General features: G+C 40.1%; 1 protein-coding gene across 1 annotated transcript in view; it reads right to left on the bottom strand.

The window, feature by feature from the left end:
• Positions 1 to 16,316, bottom strand: part of thrb (thyroid hormone receptor beta) — a 67,556-nt gene extending 51,240 nt beyond the window's left edge. Inside the window, exon 1 of the mRNA XM_057828136.1 lies at positions 16,080 to 16,316. The gene's annotated coding sequence lies outside the window, so the exon portion shown is untranslated. The remainder of the gene's footprint in view (positions 1 to 16,079) is intronic.
• Between the last annotated feature and the right edge of the window lie 2,898 nt (positions 16,317 to 19,214).

Raw genomic sequence — 19,214 nt, 5'->3', positions numbered from 1 at the left:
AGCCTTCCTGAATGCCCCTCGAGAGATGCGATGGAAGTGATTGTGATTGGCTGAGGGTTAGAGTCATGTCTCGTGATAAGCCAATCAGAGCCGGTGATTTCACAAGCAAACCGGAACAGCGGGTGCGGCAAACACACACACGCAAAACAGATGCACAGGGTCGGGATGGCAGAGCATTCAGAAGAAAAATTGTCCTTTAAGAGGTGGAGATATACTAGACACTATTTCAAGTTTGTCGAAATTAAAGGAAAGAACCTGCATGTAATGTGTAATTTATGTCCCGGGGCAAAGCTTTTGTCGACATCTGTGGTAAGTAGTTCAAATCTGCTGAAGCACGTAACAAGTTAACTACCTGTCTGTTCTTCTCTATTCCACTGACTCGAATACTGCTCAGAAAATTTCAAATTCTTTGACATACAACAAGTTCTTTTTAAGGTAACGGAAATAGTTACTTTCCCTGGTAACTAGTTACTTTTACTATAGAGTAATTCAGTTACTAACTCAGTTACTTTTTAGAAGAAGTAGTGAGTAATGTAACTAATTACTTTTTTAAAGTAACGTGCCCAACACTGGTCAGCTGCCACCTGTGAGGAGTTTTGGAGCTTTCTTTAAAAACAAACCTTCTTCAGTAAGGCAGAATGTCTGCAACTCAGGTATCTCATTGGATAATGTGCGTCCTCCAGAACTGCTCACTGTCTTTGAGCAATTTGATCTTATTTCATTGTCATCTTTCACTGAAATAGTTAATGGCATGAAACCCACTAACTGTCCCGTAAGTGTAATGCAGGCTAGGCTTCAGATGAAAGTTTTTAGGTTCCTAGGATCATGTCTGCTGGCTCTTATACAGTAAATACCTCTCTCAGCTCCAGTTCTGTCCCAGCTGCCTTTAATCAGGCTGTAGTCAGATTCCTTTTTTAAAAAAACACATCTCGACCCCTCTGTGCTGTCCAATTTTAGACCCGTCTCCCTCTTGCCTTTCCTTTTCAAAGTTTTAGAAAAAGTTGTTTATGTTAAATTGCAAATGTTCTTAGAGACAAACTCCACCCTTGACAAGTTTCAATCAGGCTTCAGATCTAGACACCGCAGTGAGGCAGCACTGTTAAAAGTGCATAACGACATTGCCCTTTCTGTGGATAATGGAAATTCAGCTGTGCTTGTTTTACCAGACCTCACAGCAGCATTCGATACGGTCGACCATGCAGTCCTTGTATTTCGTTTACAGCACTTCATAGGCATCCATGGCACGCTCTACAATGGTTTAAATCGTACCTGGAACCCTGGACCTTCTCGGTAATGATTGGAGAATTTTCCGCCTCACAAATGTCTCTGTCTAGCGGGATGCCGCAAGGTTCTATTTTAGGGCCTGTTCTGTTTGCACTTTATCTGTTACCTTTAACATTAATTATATTTAAAAAAAAAACATAATTTCTCTTTTCATTATTATGCTGATGACCTGCAGCTGTATTTGCCCCCGAGACCCAACACACTAACTGCTCTCACTAAATTGATGGAATGCATATCCGATGTGAAGCAGTGGCTAGCACATTTTTTCATCTTACCGAGAGCAAAACTGAAAGTATAACTTTCGGCACGCCAACCATGAGTAATGCCCTTGAGCCCAACTCTGGCGCTCTGGCGTCCTTCTTTAAGACACACGTTAAAAGTCTGTGATATTTGATAACAAACTCAACTTTGAAAAACAGTGTAGTTCTGTTGTAAGAGCTATTTTTTTCCAGCTCTGTCTCTTGGCCAAAGTGAAGCCTTTTCTTAGGCGCCATGACCTTGAAAAAGCAATCCATGCCTTCATAAGCTCAAGGCTTGACTACTGCAATGCGTTTTATGTTGGTCCTCCCAAGTACTCTATTTCTCGTCTTTCAAAATGCTGCTACTCGATTTTTTACCGGGTCACTCAGACGAGAACATACTACCCCCATGCTATCATCGCTCCACTGGCTCCCAGTTCAATTAATTTTTCAGTTCAATAATTCAGAATTGATTTTAAAGTTTTACTGTTTGTTTTTAATTCTATTAATGGCTAGGTTCTTTCTTATTTGTCAAAGATGTTAACCCTCCGTAACTCTGGCAGGGCTCTTCGTTCTACCGTCCAACTTCTTCTGCGAGTTCCAAGGTCGAGATTTATAGACCCTGCGACAGCATAAAAAAAAATCTTAAATAGCATTATTATGTAATATTAGAATCATATTTTGAGTCGATTTGCCTATATACACCAATTTGGCAAAGCACAGATGATGAGAAATTAGTCTTTAAATCTGCCGTTTAGCCACACCTGTCATTATAGCGCTGTAGCATCCCCAGCTCGGGCATGACGTCGGCTGGGTCACAATTTCAGCTGATTTAGAAATCAGCCCATTGAGGATGAAGATTCAGAACGAGGAAAATGCGACGAAAAGAGCAGCAAAATGTCATAATTGTTTTGTCTCACCACTCAGAGGCGTCGCATCCCATTAGGCAAACCAGGCAATTGCCTAGGGCCCCCAGCCAGCAGGGGCCCCCAGAGGGCCAACATATTTAGCACACGCAACTTTACTGAACTGTCGCAACGACAAGTGCGACAGTGCCAGTGAAAGCCTTGTGTCTGAAGGGGCCCCTTCACTCGCTCTACACTCCCCCCCTCCTTCATGTTACTCAGAGTGAGAGTGAGTGGCGATTTGGCTTTTTTTTAATTGGCGTATATCCAAAATGAAGAGAAGTTATCCTTCTGGAAGCGACAAAAGAAAGAAAAAAAAAAGCAGAAGAGGAGAAAAGGAAGCAAGACAGCGGTGAGTGTACTATGTTACTGTAGTTTTATGTCCTAATGTAGTAGAAGCCGGGCACTTTGAGTGTCCTAAAAAGCGCTCTATGAGACCGAGGCGTTATTAGGCCGTCAGGTCACCTACCTTTTCGTTCAGTTTCGCTCCGCTACCAGGGGCACTAAATAATTTCTTCTTCATAAAATTGATTTATTAGTTCTAAGTAAGAATCTGTGGAGTTCACCCTCTGAAAACGTGTCAATTTTTTGTTCACGGTGTTGAAACCCCGGGAGTATTTTGCGTTGAGGCGCATTGATCTCTGGTGTGCGCGTAGTGCCATTAGGTCGGGAGTGGTGTGATTTTGGTCACATGAGCCAATCAGGTAGCCGCTTTCTCCTCACCATAACAACCAGATATCAACAATGGCGACTACAACATCGGAGAGTGAAGAGCGAATGGAGGAAAAAAAGTTAAAAAGAGAGTGCCGAACGTGGGAATTAAACGATGCTACATGCATCTTTTTTCCGTGAAGAATGAGGACGTCTTGGACTTCACTTATAAATGGTGGAACACGAACAGAACCTGCTTAAAAAGTGGCTTTGTCTTCACGACGCTAACAAGTATCTTGCAGAAATATACCAACATTGCGTGGATATGGATTTTGAAAATATTCCTGGTGACGCTGGATTCAACACTACATGCTACCGGCGTGTTACTGATATACAGATATTGTTGAAAGCAAGCCATTCTGACCACCCTGCGAGTACTAGCGAAGTTGCAGAAGCGTCTGAAACTCCCAGCAAAAAACTTCGTTCCCGTTCAGGTTTGCCCATCGCTTCTGCTGACCCTGTCCTTCCAGCCATCTGCATCATTTGCAAAAAAAAAAGTTTCAAAGTATGCTCGTTTGGGATCGGAAGGCAAACGGCAGAGGGATCATCTCGCCAAAGCAGACACATTGTCGGCAGGTATGTGCATCACACACACGCGCCCTTTTTTTTTTTTTTTTTTTAACAATATGACCGATATTTATTAATGGACTGAAAATAATTTGTTGTTAATTTTAAGGCTATAGTTTAGTAAAAACGCGAGCTGCTGAATGATTTATCGAGTGAATCCAGCAGTGGTTACCAAACTCGGGTTAGCTGTGCCCCTCACATAGATCACAGCAACCCCCCCCCCCACCACCACCACCACCACCACCACCAACCTCAACAAACCCTTTACTTTTAAATCTGTGATGTGCATATACTGTGAAAAGCGGTGATGTGACAATAATACTTATTATAATTCTTTTTTGTGTAAAGGCCGGTTGCTGCAGGCAGCAGAGATGAAGAAAGACTCTTCAATCCTTCTACATATCAAAGACAAAGACTGTTGCAATGGAGGTGCCATACCATAAATCCTGTTACCGAGATTACACCAGGTTCTTAACCAAGTCAACAGCAACACAAACTGCAACGAGGGACGAAGAAATGTGAGTTATTACATTGCACTATTCCATTGACACTTTGCTAAAATTACACATTTCAAAGATTGAACAATTGGTCAACAACATGTCACTAGTATTCTGCTTGCCTTTAGCCAAAGCATTGACAGTGTTACTCTTTGCACATCCTAAGTATGTGTGTTTCAGACAACCCTATGCTGAGAGCTACAAACTCTTTTGTGAATAAGTGGTCCGTCAAAGGATTATCGTTGACAAAGAAGTGCTCAGAATGGACAAGCTAAGAAGGTTGTTCGTGAACACCATGAAGAACCATGAGGATCTTGATGCTTCAGACTACAGGTAATTTATAAATCTTCGTACAATTTTTTAAAATTTCTTTTATATTTAGTCTCTAAAAAAGGCTTTGAGAGAATGTTTAATTTTATTCTTTGGTGTATTTGTGCGAATGAGAAATATAAGTGCAAGAGTGAATGTGTGGGGGGGGGGGGGGGTGATGTGAATATGTGTGTCTTGTGCTCATCTTTCCCTTTAACTTTGTTTCAGGTAGGTTTTGCTGAAAAGAAAATTGAAGCGTGATTTCCCCCAGTTGGTTTTTCACACCCCTTTCCAGCGCACCATGTCTGAAATGTTTGTTTATTTTTTGAGACATTATCAACAACAGACAAATTTTTGGACAGGATACCTCAGTCATCGGCTACATTAGCAACCAAATCTACTGAGGTAAGCTAAGAAAGTGACACTGAACAAATGGCTAGCACAACATCTGGTTGGAAAACCAGCTCTTGGCCCAAGTGTTTGTTCAGCCCTCATTGGCATCCATACATTCACAGGTTGTGACTCGACCAGTGCCTTTCATGGCAAGGGCAAAACAAAGACATTTTCTCTTGCTTGTCAACAAGAAGAATACCTGACTGCGTTTACAGATCTGGGTAGTAGTTTTAACCTTTACCAGTCTACATTTGAGGCATTAAGCAAATATGTGTGCCATCTGTATGGCCAGTCAGCTGCCAAAAATGTCAACGATGCAAGATACAAAGCATTCTGTATGGCATCGTCAGCTTTGCCAGAACTGTCCATTCCTCCAACAAGTGATGCTTTCTTCCAACACAGCAAAAGGGCAAACTACCAAGCAGCAGTAATGCAACATTCTCTGATTGGTATGATGTGTGCCTCTTCACCAATTGGCAATGGATGGGACATTGAGGATGGTGAATTAACAGTAACATGGATGACTAGAAATCCTGCCCCACATAGTGTGCTACAGGTAGTCCACTGTGGTTGCAAGATAAGCAAGTGTGAGACTGAAAGATGTTCATGCTTGTCTGCAAAAATGTCTTGTACAGATTTATGCCACTGCCAGAACTGTGAAAATATTTCAAAGGAAACCAAGAGAGGCACATGGGATAATGACACTGATGATAGTGATATTGATGAGTAATCACCCACCATGTAAAATCTGTCCTATGTTTTGATTCATTATCAAGATGGTACTCTCCATTTTAACACTTAAAAAAAAAAAAAAAAAAGTATGTTTTCCCTTTTCCCAAAACATAGACCTTTGTTCAATTTGACTGCCCAAAAAAATGGATGTTCCAATGAAGTGCCATGGTTTTATTGTGAATGCACATTTGATATATATATATATATATATATATATATATATATATATATATATATATATATATATATATATATATATATATATATATATATATATATATATAATTTTTTATTTTTTTTATTTTGTGTGTGTGTGTGAGAGAGGCAGGGGTGGGGGTGTAAATGACATGCTGTGACATAATCTGACACTTTAATAAAAACTCTTTGTTACAATTATCTGGGCTCTTAATGCATCTATTTTCATCCAGTCCATTTTGTCTTGTTCCAGTTTCGAGTGGCATGGTAGTATTTTCAGCCATTTTTGGCCATTTTTGGCCAATGTGTGCTGCTTCTTGTGCACTTTTCATTTCATAGTAGGTTGTGAATTGTTTTCATATATAAAACATAAGCTTTTAGATAAATGTAACATATGTGCTTCATGTGCTCAACCTCTAGTTGAAGTGATGTTTTTGCACAGATTTGCTACATTTAATGATCTAAATTCACATATGAGTATACTAAACCACCAATACTTGTTTCTGATAATAAGTACATTTATGTATGACGTTTGAGAAAGATTTTGTGTTGCCTAATTTAATGTAAGACATTTTACAACCAGAAATGGCAGCACCAGATTTTCGTTTTTTGTTATTTCCCTATACAGTGCCTTGCAAAAGTATTCGGCCCCCTTGAATCTTGCAACCTTTCGCCACATTTCAGGCTTCAAACATAAAGATATGAAATTTAATTTTTTTGTCAAGAATCAACAACAAGTGGGACATAATCGTGAAGTGGAACAACACTTATTGGATAATTTAAACTTTTTTAACAAATAAAAAACTGAAAAGTGGGCGGCGTGCAATATTATTCGGCCCCTTTACTTTCAGTGCAGCAAACTCACTCCAGAAGTTCAGTGAGGATCTCTGAATGATCCAATGTTGTCCTAAATGACCGATGATGATAAATAGAATCCACCTATGTGTAATCAAGTCTCCGTATAAATGCACCTGCTCTGTGATAGTCTCAGGGTTCTGTTTAAAGTGCAGAGAGCATTATGAAAACCAAGGAACACACCAGGCAGGTCCGAGATACTTTTGTGGAGAAGTTTAAAGCCGGATTTGGATACAAAAAGATTTCCCAAGCTTTAAACATCTCAAGGAGCACTGTGCAAGCCATCATATTGAAATGGAAGGAGCATCAGACCACTGCAAATCTACCAAGACCCGGCCGTCCTTCCAAACTTTCTTCTCAAACAAGGAGAAAACTGATCAGAGATGCAGCCAAGAGGCCCATGATCACTCTGGATGAACTGCAGAGATCTACAGCTGAGGTGGGAGAGTCTGTCCATAGGACAACAATCAGTCGTACACTGCACAAATCTGGCCTTTATGGAAGAGTGGCAAGAAGAAAGCCATTTCTCAAAGATATCCATAAAAAGTCTTGTTTAAAGTTTGCCACAAGCCACCTGGGAGACACCAAACATGTGGAAGAAGGTGCTCTGGTCAGATGAAACCAAAATTGAACTTTTTGGCCACAATGCAAAACGATATGTTTGGCGTAAAAGCAACACAGCTCATCACCCTGAACACACCATCCCCACTGTCAAACATGGTGATGGCAGCATCATGGTTTGGGCCTGGTTTTCTTTAGCAGGGACAGGAAAGATGGTTAAAATTGACGGGAAGATGGATGCAGCCAAATACAGGAACATTCTGGAAGAAAACCTGTTGGTATCTGCACAAGACCTGAGACTGGGACGGAGACTTATCTTCCACCAGGACAATGATCCAAAACATAAAGCCAAATCTACAATGGAATGGTTAAAAAATAAACGTATCCAGGTGTTAGAATGGCCAAGTCAAAGTCCAGACCTGAATCCAATCGAGAATCTGTGGAAAAAGCTGAAGACTGCTGTTCACAAACACTCTCTATCCAACCTCACTGAGCTCAAGCTGTTTTGCAAGGAAGAATGGGCAAGAATATCAGTCTCTCGATGTGCAAAACTGATAGAAACATACCCCAAGCGACTTGCAGCTGTAATTGGAGCAAAAGGTGGCGCTACAAAGTATTAACGCAAGGGGGCCGAATAATATTGCACGCCCCAATTTTCAGTTTTTTATTTGTTAAAAAAGTTTAAATTATCCAATAAATTTTGTTCCACTTCACGATTGTGTCCCACTTGTTGTTGATTCTTGACAAAAAATTAAAATTTTATATCTTTATGTTTGAAGCCTGAAATGTGGCGAAAGGTTGCAAGGTTCAAGGGGGCCGAATACTTTTGCAAGGCACTGTATATATATACAGTATATTCCTGGCTTTTGACAAAATTGGTGCAGGGAAACGTTGGGTGAACTTTTAACCCAAAGTTCAGGAGGGTATTAACTATCAAAAAATGCATTAAACAAGTAGTGCCCAGACAGTGGAACGAAACTCATTTTCTAGGCACTTTTTCAGGGTCCACCCCAAGACCTATATTATACTTTTATGAAATATGCTATTGCTTCAAGTCCAACTGTCCCTCTTACTTGCACACGCTCGAAGGGCCCCATGTTGCTTGTTGCCTGGGGCCCTTAGCTCTTGAAGTACAATGGGTGTCCCCTTTTGGGACACCCTTGGGACACCCTGGGATCATCCCCAAGGGTGTCCCATTTTGGCACACCTTGGGATCCGCCCCCAAGTCGAGCCTAGCCTTTTTTTTGTTAATGGGGCCATTATTTATGCAACGCCAGCCGCATCCCATTTTTTTTTCTACTCCTACCCCTTGGCCCTTCAAACGGAGCAATAAGGGGTAGGGCTTGAAACGTCAGCCCTACGAATTGGGACACCTCTTTACACTCACGGACGTCATAAGTTCATTTGGCCAGTTGTTACGTAACCAAAAGCGACGATAAACAGTGCACTAAGTGCACTTGTGCGGTTAGCAAAACTGAAAAACAAAAACAAACATTACAAATGAAGAAACACAATGAATAATAAACTAACATTACAATTAGTGGTGTCGATTTTTTATTTATTACACCCCTAATTAGTGCACTTTTTATCGTGATTAATCTTTTTTAACTATTACTTTTCTGACTGAAGAAAACACATTGAGAGTAGATAATACTGGTCATCAGCTGTTAGAATATTATTTGGATATATAAAGCTTGTTTCATTTAATTTAAGCAAAGCAAACAAAACAAACATTTGTAACTAACAGAAGGGTCCACAACACATTCACATAGATGTGGCGCACTAGTTCAGTTTAATGTAATTTGGTTTCAAATTGAATGTAATATTTACACCATTGTATGAAACCTGAATGACAGTTTGTTTCTGAACCAAGAGTGGTATTTACTAATTCTTGCATATTTTTTTCCAGAAATTTCATGTGTGGTGCTCTTCATTTCACCACTGTTGCTTGGTTTGCTTAATTGTAGTATTTCTAAATATCTATGTATGTCAATGTATATCCACAGCAAATTGTTAATTGATCTTTTCAAAAATGTTTTTAACATGTAGAGCAGGGGTGTCCAAACTTTTTGCAAAGAGGGCTAGATTTGGTGTGGTAAAAATGTGGGGGGCCGACCTTGGCTGACGTCCTTTACTTAGAACAATATATTTAAGCAAATTTTAGCTAGCCATTCTGTGTGTCACATTTGCTTTATTTTTTTTTTCAATTAATCATTTCAACAATCTCGCAACTAGCCTTTGTGGCGTTCTCTTTCAACTCACGGGATCTTGTTGCTGTGAAATAAAACTAGCTTCAAGTTGCTTCAATTTCTCGCTGCGTATCTTCCCTGTAATCTTGTCGTACATGTCAGCGTGTCTTGTTTGGTAATATCGCCTCACATTGAACTCTTTAAAAACAGTGGCTGTCTCTTTGCAAATGAGGCAGACACAGTTGTTGCGTATTGCGTCCAATTTCCACCTATCCTTGAAGCGTCGGCCGTCGCAGTTAACTTTTTTGTTGTTGTTGATTGTTGCCATTTTAGAAAACTGGAAGTCAAGGGTCACACCGGGTAATGTTGCTTAGAGTACTGCTGCCTTTTAGTGGGTAAATGAGGATCAACATTTAATGTGTAAGCTACTTCATATGCTGGTAGCAGTACTGCTGGCCAATTTATTAGGTCTGTGTGTGGGCCAGACGTTATTGATCTTATGACAGTGGCTGAGGGCCGGATGAAATTTGACCACGGGCCACATTTGGCCCCCGGGCCGCACTTTGGACATGTCTGATGTAATGGGTATTCAAACAAATACATTCGAATAAATTAGAATTATTAAAATACTATGATTAAAATATCCTCAGAAGCTTAGCAGTTTAGTGTCAAGTAATAAGTATCTGAAAGTAGCCTTACTGAAGGTTTCGCCCAACCCCCTCCTGAGCTAATGGCTGAATTTGCAAGTAAAGAGAAAGTAGCTTGACTTAGGAAGGGCCAAACCAGTCAGGCAGGTTTGCAAGGAAGTTTTCGCCCAACCCCCTCCTGAGCTGAATTTGCAAGTAAAGAGAAAGTAGCTTGACTTAGGAAGGGCCAAACCAGTCAGGCAGGTTTGCAAGGAAGGTTTCGCCCAACCCGCTCCTGAGCTAAATTTGCAAGAAAAGAGAAAGTAGCTTGACTAAAGCCTGAGTTATACTTCTGCGTCAGACCTACGCCGTCAAGGAAGAATCGAGTTACGACCCTACGCCGTAGCCTGACGCGCACCTCTCGATTTTTGTAACCTTCGCGTCGCGTAGACGCGTATGACGTAGCGAAAACGGACTGTGATTGGTCCGCTCAGACTGTTGTTTCCGGTTTACCGCAAAAACACCGCCATTGTACAATAGAATCAAACATTGTTTTCTACACGCAAAAATGGACCAAGCTGACGGGAGTATCATCGAAGAGCAAGTCTCGTCAAGAAATTATTATTGTGATTGCCAAATGGCAAGGTCGGCGATCGAAAAAATAAATAAATGGAAGAACCACCGAGACGTGGGTGGTCGGAATCGAGTGGCCACATGAAGCGGTGACCCAGTCGGCCAAAAACTGCCAACTTTTTATCACTTTATGTCGTATTTTTGGTTGGTGCACTTCATCATTTACTGTGTACATATGTTTCAAGTATATGAAGAATAAAGCACAGATTTGGTGTCAAAAGAGTTGTTTTGATGTTTAATTTTCAATAACAGACAGTTCACACACACAATACATCATCACTGATTGAGAGTGCCTCGGTGCTTTTTATGATAACCTTAAAATCAAGCCTCCCAACGCAGTTTGGGAAGTTCCCTAGACGCCAGAAATCTGCTATGGCTTCCCACTGGCTGGTTGTAGGACACGGCAAACAAATCAGGCTGGAGGGCTTTGCAGACCTTGAACGCAGTGCTCGACGCCAGTTTGAAGCTAGCCGCCACAGCTAGCTCTCTCCACCCGAGTCTAAAACTCTCTGCGCGGCATCAAAAGTCGGCCAGACCGCCTCGAAACCGTCTTCTGCGTCGCCTGCCCGTCAACATTTGTATGTTCCATATTTATTCAGTGTTGATGAGCAGAATATTTACTTTCAAGAGTTCCATCTTGCGTTGTTTATTTTTCTCCGACTAGCGGAAGTAAACAAGCATGCCCCAAAACCGTACAAACATAACGCCACGTCCCTCTAGTGGCTTGGCGGTGAATTACAGAGCAACGCGTTCCCTCACCGCAGAACTATCAAATGTCGAATGACGCCGTAGTCGCTACGCCGTCACCGCAACGCGGGAGTATAACTCAGGCTTTAGGAAGGGCCAAACCAGTCAGGCAGGTTTGCAAGGAAGGTTTCGCCAACCCCCTCCTGAGCAAATGGCTGAATTTGCAAGTAAAGAGAAAGAAGCTTGACTTAGGAAGGGCCAAACCAGTCAGGCAGGTTTGCATTTGTTTGAATACCCTCTACATTTTAGAAACATTTTTGAAAAGATCAATTAACAATTTGCTGTGGATATACATTGATATACATAGATATTTAGAAATACTACAACTAAGCACACCAAGCAACAGCGGTGAAACGAAGAGCACTACACATGAAATTGCTGAGAAAAAATATGCAAGATTAGTAAATACCACTCTTGGTTCAGAAACAAACTATCATTCAGGTTTCATACAATGCTGTAAATATTACATTGAATTTGAAACCAAATTAAATTAAATTGAACTAGTGCTCAACATCTATGTGCATGTGTTGTGGACCCTTCCGTTAGTTACTATAGTGTTTGTTATTTTTTGCTTTGCTTAAATTAAATGAAACAAGCTTGATACATCCAAATAATATTCTAACAGCTGATGACCAGCATTATCTACTCTCAATGCGTTTTCTTCAGTCAGAAAAGTAATAGTTAAGAAAGATTAATCATGATAAACAGTGCACTAATAGGTGTGTAATAAAAAAAAAAAATCGACACCACTAATTGTAATGTTAGTTTATTGTTCATTGTGTTTCTTCATTTGTAATGTTTGTTTTGTTTTTCAGTTTTGCTAAACGCACAAGTGCACTTAGTGCACTTTTTATCGTCGCTTTTGGTTACGTAACAACTGGCCGAACGGACTTATGACGTACGTGAGTGTAAAGAGGTGTCCTAATTCGTAGGGCTGACGTTTCAATCCCTACTCCTTATTGCTTCGTTTGAAGGGCCAAGGGGTTGGGGAAGAAAAATAGAAACGGGATGCGGCCGGCAGTGCATAAGTAATGGCCCCATTTACAAAACAAAGGCTAGGCTCGGCTTGGGGGCGGATCCCAGGTAATATTAGGGAGCACCAAAACCCCCTGGTACTGCTAGTTAGGGACCCTTGCTACGCCTCTGTCTCCACTCCAATATTTTTACAGGATTTTCTTTTTATCTAAGTATTTTTCCCCAATTAATGGTATCGTCAGGACAAATAACAGTCTTGTGCTCAATGGAATATGAAATATTAGAAATGCAAAATTACTGCATAATGGTCAAAACTGTCGACATCTTGTACCTCCTGAACGGTATTTTATGCCACTGGAGTTAGTCCGGCTTTTGTCATTTCCCTGCCCCAGCTTCAGAGACAGAGGAAAGAGCGTAAACAAAGCAGAGGACGTGACAGCTAGCCGACCTGCTAACCCATACCGAGTGGCGTTTTCAAGTATTATTCACGCCTTCCGAAAAAGAAAAAGCACACAAAACTACCCCGTTCATGTCGCACGGCGGCGGGGTTGGCTGTCTTCACTGACAACTTGCGGCGAGCAAGTTACAGTTCGTCGTTGCCCTGCTGCGTGGAAGAGTGCTCGTTGAGGAGGAAGCAGCTGGAGAATGACCGCCAAGCAGCTGTTCCAATCTTTTTCGCCTTTCAATAACGGGAATTAAAGCACAAAACTACCCCAAGTCATGTCACACATGGCAGCGAGGGTGACAGCCTTCACCGATTGGCAGAGAGCAAGTTCGTCATTCTCCTGCTGCGGGCAGGAATGCTCATTGAGGGGTAAGCAGCTGGAGAATGACCGCCGGACAAACCAGCTGACATTGGAAGAGCGCATGGCTGCCCGAGCCCAACCCGAGGATTGTGGTCTATTGCAGGGCACACGAAGAGGGGTCTTGACGATATGGCGAACCGCAGACGAGAGTGGAGGGCTTCATGAGCAAAACCCGAGTATAGAGTTCTCTCGGCGGGCAAGTGAAGAGGATCGAGGGGGTGCACGACAAGCCGCCGGTCGTCAGCCATGTGGCCTTTTCGGTGGACAATCAGCCACGAAATGCAAACCAACTCCTTATTAAAACGTGTGACATTATCATGAACTATATTTTTCATTATTGTTAAGCACTTGGAGGACCTTTTGGGTTTTTGTAAAGGGCTATACAGTATAAAGAAATCTGATTTGGCTTCAGAGTGCAAGTCCCTTTATTAAAAATAACAACAAGAAAACGGGGAATATTCCGAGAATGGGTCCACTAAAGAGGGACATTGACATGAAAAAAAAAAAATCTGCGAAATGAAATCACACATTTCATGTTTCATGTTTCGTTCGAATATTCGGGTAGTCCACTATGCCTCAGATGTAGATCGGTAATTTGATATCTCTGATTTCTTTCATTAATATTTTCCCAAGTCATATTTATATTACAATACTTTAGTTTGACTCTAGGGGTGCTCCGTTGTCTCCTAGAAGTAGACCCATTGTTGGATAGCTCCCCATTTTTCTGATAAAAGGACTTGCACATCAAAATGTTTCTTTAGTAATGTCCCGTCCCCAGCAAATGTGTACATGCAGGTTATGCTGTTATATACTGTATATTATGGGTTAACATTGTTTTATATACAGTATAAAACACAGATAAGGCTGAAAAAGCATTTTCTGCTCTTGCACCCCTCTTTAAAATAAACTGCTGTATTTTAAGCCAAAAGAGTTGTTGTGTTTGATAGAACAATATGTCAATACGCTGCTAAAGCAGATTCATGGCGCATTAAGCCCCCAAGCTATTTTTAATTTGTCCCTTTTACCCTGGAGACCCCTGTTTACAGACGTCGCGCAACCGCTTTTGTTTCAACCCAGCCATAAAAAAAAGGTAAATAATCATATTTATTATTCGAATATTGTTTTTGCTTAGAATCATTGATGTCTAATATTTAGTTTAAAAAAAAAAACAACTTAAAAAAATTATTCACTCACATATTTTAAGCTTCTATTTTAAACAAATTTCGTCACAATGAAAAAATTTGCGTCTGTAAATAAGTCACGGATATCTACCTCGTAACTATTGCTTAATTGTATTTTTTTTGTTACTGTCACATTTTCCCCAATATTTTAGATGATAAATAATTGATCCAGACAAAGAAAAAAAAAAAACGTTTAAAAGGGTAAATATATGAAAATGAAAATCTCAACCATTCTTTGATGTCTGCGATTTCTGCATCACGACCCTTGTTATATTACCATGTGTCACCCATAAAATCCCCCAAAAATCCGGCTGTGGCCATTCACTGCTATGTCTTGACACTCGTTGATACATGCGACACGGAGTTTTGGGTTGGAAAAGAGGTAAGTACGCGATAATATCTCATTGAAATCATGGCGTCTTTAATCATGCACCCTCATGCTCTCACCTCCAGTTAGGGTTTTGCTGTTTAAAAAATTTTTTTCTCCAAAAATGCCCTACAGTTCAAAATCTTTCTTCCCCCAGAAAATTGAGATTTTAAGCTTTCCAATGATGTATCACACATGCATATATATTGGACAATTTTTAGAGTGGAAATTCAAGTCACCTGAGTGTTTTCTGCCATATACTAGTATATTATGCTATTAAATATATCCCTAACAATGTTGAGGCCAAACTGACGCCCTTGCAAGCAGTTGAGGTCGGCCGGTACATGCTCCAGCACACTCATAAACCTTCTGAGATGAGCCAGTGCGGAAAATGATAGAATGAGTCTTTGTATTTCATACCTGTGGGAGACTTGCTTTTTATATTAAATATATTATATTATTGTTGTGTTATTTTAACCTTTCAATTACCTTCATAACAGATATGTGCATTGATACGTTTTCTTTCATTTTCAAAATTCTTTCAAATGAATATTAGCATCACAGAAACAAAAGAGGAATTATTGACTTTGTTACTGTAATATGTGTGAGTGGATGGCAAGTAGCTATAACTAAGCAGTAACAGCTGGTATGAGGTAGGCCATTTGAGGCAAATCTGAGCGCAAAGAAGGCTTGATACCAGTTTAACTTTTCAATGAGGTGATGTCCTTGACATGCACTAATCTTGTTTGGAGTTTAAATGACTGTCATGTATTGTTAAGTGTTTATCAGACAGCAGCGCCTATCAATACTAAAGCAATCTGTTGTCTGGCTGGACAGTATTAATTCTAGGTTGTTTTTTTTTTTTTTTTTTTGCTTTACATATTGAGTTTTAAAGGATTAAAAATAAATGTCATTTTTAAAATGTGTTAAAGTACTCACTTGTTATTTTTCTGTAAGAAGAAATGTTAATAAAACACCTAGTACAAATAGGATAATAGTGAATCCCCCTTCAAAAACACATTTCGTGCACATTTTTGCAGAGATCTCATGATATTTTAGCCATTATGCACATGTACACTCACTTGTTCAAATCAACTATTGTTTTCATATCTACAATGTTTGCTCAGTATCAAAATAGTGTACCACTGACTGACCACTGATATTTTCCATCAAAATATGTGATTATAATATCTTTATTTTACTATAGTATTTAAAAAAAAAAGGGATGAAAATATATGTTATTAAATTAGGCCACATTGAAAAGTACTTTTTTCCCTTTTTTTTTTAAACAACAAGAAAAGACTTACCCTCTGAGGTGAGCCTCCTTTTGGTCTAATTGAATATCATCATATGAGCTCATTTTTCCTGTGTCAAGAAATGATGATGTCTCCAGCCTATGAGCCAATGAAATTGATGAGACTTTCTTTCTTTCAAAGCATTTCTTTTTGGCAACTATTGCTTCTTATCCATCCAAATAGTAACCAGGAATAAATGTCTCTGCGTCTGTTACGTTCCCACAGTGGCTCTTGAGCAGGTTTGCACAGACAAATTCCTTTTGGTGATTGATTACCTTAGGGGGGTTCAAAGCCGGTCATGTACAGTTTTTGGACATAGGTCATCTCCCTTAACCTGGGCCCTCAGCTGACTCGATACGCTGAGCCAGATGTCCTGAGCTACTCTTTCTTACCTGAGGACATGTAGGTGAACAATTCCTTGCAATTTAGGGAAACAACAGAAGGCTCCCTCCTTTACTGGTTAGCGTTTGAGAGGATTATCAAGCAGTTAAGAATGCACAATGCTGAAGCAATGTAATAGTCTACCTGTCATCAAAACGAGATCTTCATGAACAGTGTTGTTAATCCTACTTTAAAAAGTAATTAATTACAGCTACAAATTACTTCTTCCAAAAAGTAATTGAGTTAGTAACTCAGTTACCTGAATGTATGAGTAATTAGTTTCTTGGCAAAGTAACTGGTGTTACCGTTCATGTTTTTTTTTTTTTTCATTCCCAAAAAACCCCCCAAAATATAGTAACCTTCGCTATGTTTGGAAGTCATTTAATGTTCTGAATCAACCGTTAAAGTTGTAAAAGTGATCCACGGATAGAAAGATTTGTAGTTGTTAAGAGATAAATGTTAGTGCAAGTTATAATAATTTGATATTGAAACCCCTCTTGACAATTTGTAAAATTACTACTAGTAATTACTACTAACTAGTAGGTCGTCATTGTTGTTGACGTCGCAGGGCGGTGACGTCAAAGGGCCACGCTGTCAGAACTCCACCTGTCACTCTTAAAAATGTATGTAAATCTGACGTTAGTAGATTGTTGTTATTGGAGATACATGTGTGACAGTGTGGCAGTTTTTTTTTTTTTTTTTAAGGTTACTTTTTTTTTTTTACATTTTACATTTTTAAGGATACATTCACATATCAAAAGTAGACAGAAGGGGACTAATGCAATCGGTTCTTGTTTCGTGACGTTTCTGGCGCAATGCATTGTGGGTTTTCGTGTATTGCGGAACAACAACAAGCCCGCGACGTGATCCTTTGCTAGGCATCCATTCTGCGTGGTAATCGTTGAAAATGGTACACTCGTGTTGTGTGAAAGACTGCCATTCTAGGTCCCATGATAGAAACGAATGCAAAAAGGATGGGATAGGCTTTTTTTTTTAGCATTCTTGACTGGAAGAGAAGATATGGAACTCAGATGAGTTGACCAAGAGGCTTCGAATGGTTGCAGCGGTGAGAAGAAAGGCCATCACTTTTTATTCATCAACTGAAAACATGTCGGTCTGTTCCCTATATTTCCATAAAGGTAAGTAACTGGAAGTGTTAATGTTCTTCGGATGCTGATACTGACTGCATTTAAACGCTTATGGCGTGTGGTTGTGTTGTTTACTTTGGCTAACCACGCTAGTGTCTAAGAGAGGCTAACTGTAGCCCTACTGGCTAACTGTGCATAAGCAACAGGCGTTCACCGTATGGTACTAGTACACAAAAAAACAGTTCAAAGGTAACAAAGTAAGGGTAGTAATGAAGATGTAACAGCACACAATGAATGTTTATAAGTATGGGAGATGTGTTAGAAAAAAAATGCAATATTTACCTCCCGCTTAGGCTACTGATATGCTTGACCAACCACTCTGTGGAGGAGACTACAGATCTACTAAATCACCAGAAGAATCTTCTGCTTGTTTGTTATGCCTAATGATCAGTTAAACTTTAAAAAAAAAAAAAATAAATAAAAATAAAAAGTCTGTTGCATACAAATCAGTGCCATATGAGGTCAGGTCCCACCAGTTTAGACACACTACAAAGCTTTAAAATCCATTTTAAGTTACTAATGTTAACCTGTTGTATGACTGATACGACTTTTATAATTTCAGGAAAACCAGCATATGAAATAAATGAGGCAGACCCTGACTGGGCACCATCCTTACGCCTGGGACACACATGTGTTCAGCCCACCAACGTGGACCGCTCTTCTAGGCGAAGTAGGCGTGAGAAATTGAGGATGGAGGAAGACTGAGCTACAGGAGGAGCCGTCAGCGCCCTTTAGATGCTCCTTCTGACCTTCATGCGCCTGCGTTTGGACCTGCCTACACTACACATTGCACACATATTCCATGTTTCCCGTAAGACTGTGTATTGAGTGTTCAGTGGCATGGTGCCCTTTTTACATGCTAACTTGAGATGAGCAATTGTTTGACCCAACAGAGAAACACTCTATAAAACAAAGCCTCACGAGTTTGTTGAGTCCTTCTGACACAGAGTTGCAGTGATTATTGAGTTTTTTGAAATTTTTACAGAGAAACCATCAAATCTTAAGGCGCCTGCGCAAATGTTTTCTAGTTACAAGCATAACTACACCATGAAATACCTAACTGGAATCACACCAAAGGGGGGAATTTGTTTGATGTCAAAAGGTTGGGGTGGTCGCACAAGTGACAAACATATCACCTTGAACAGTGCTTTTTTTAATAACCTTTTGCCCGGGGACATTGTCTTGACTGACAGAGGCTTTGATATTCAAGAACATGTGGGTATGTTATGTGCAGAGGTCAAACTCCCTGCTTTCACAAACGGTCGCTGTCAGTTAGCTGGTAGAGATGTGGAGGAGACTAGGAAGGTGGCACATTTGAGGATCCATGTTGAACAGGTAATCTTTGCCAGAAGTATAATATCCAACAGGAACTATACCTATTAACTTGGTTTTGCCATGTGACGGCGAAGATTGCACATTGTTGGATAAGATTGTTTACGTATGCGGTGCCCTTACAAACCTTTGCCCAACTGTTGTGTTATACCATTTACTATGCTAACCGTTTCAGCCTTTCAAACTTGGCTGTTATTGATATTTTGTATTTGGTTGTGACTTGATTGTATTTAATAAAACATTAAGTCATCTTGAATCCTATTCTTTGTAAGTACAGCATGTGTCA

The sequence above is a fragment of the Corythoichthys intestinalis genome, chromosome 22 (assembly GCF_030265065.1).
Source record: "Corythoichthys intestinalis isolate RoL2023-P3 chromosome 22, ASM3026506v1, whole genome shotgun sequence".
In the NCBI taxonomy this organism is placed as follows: domain Eukaryota; kingdom Metazoa; phylum Chordata; class Actinopteri; order Syngnathiformes; family Syngnathidae; genus Corythoichthys; species Corythoichthys intestinalis.
This window is presented reverse-complemented; position numbering and strand designations above follow the sequence as displayed.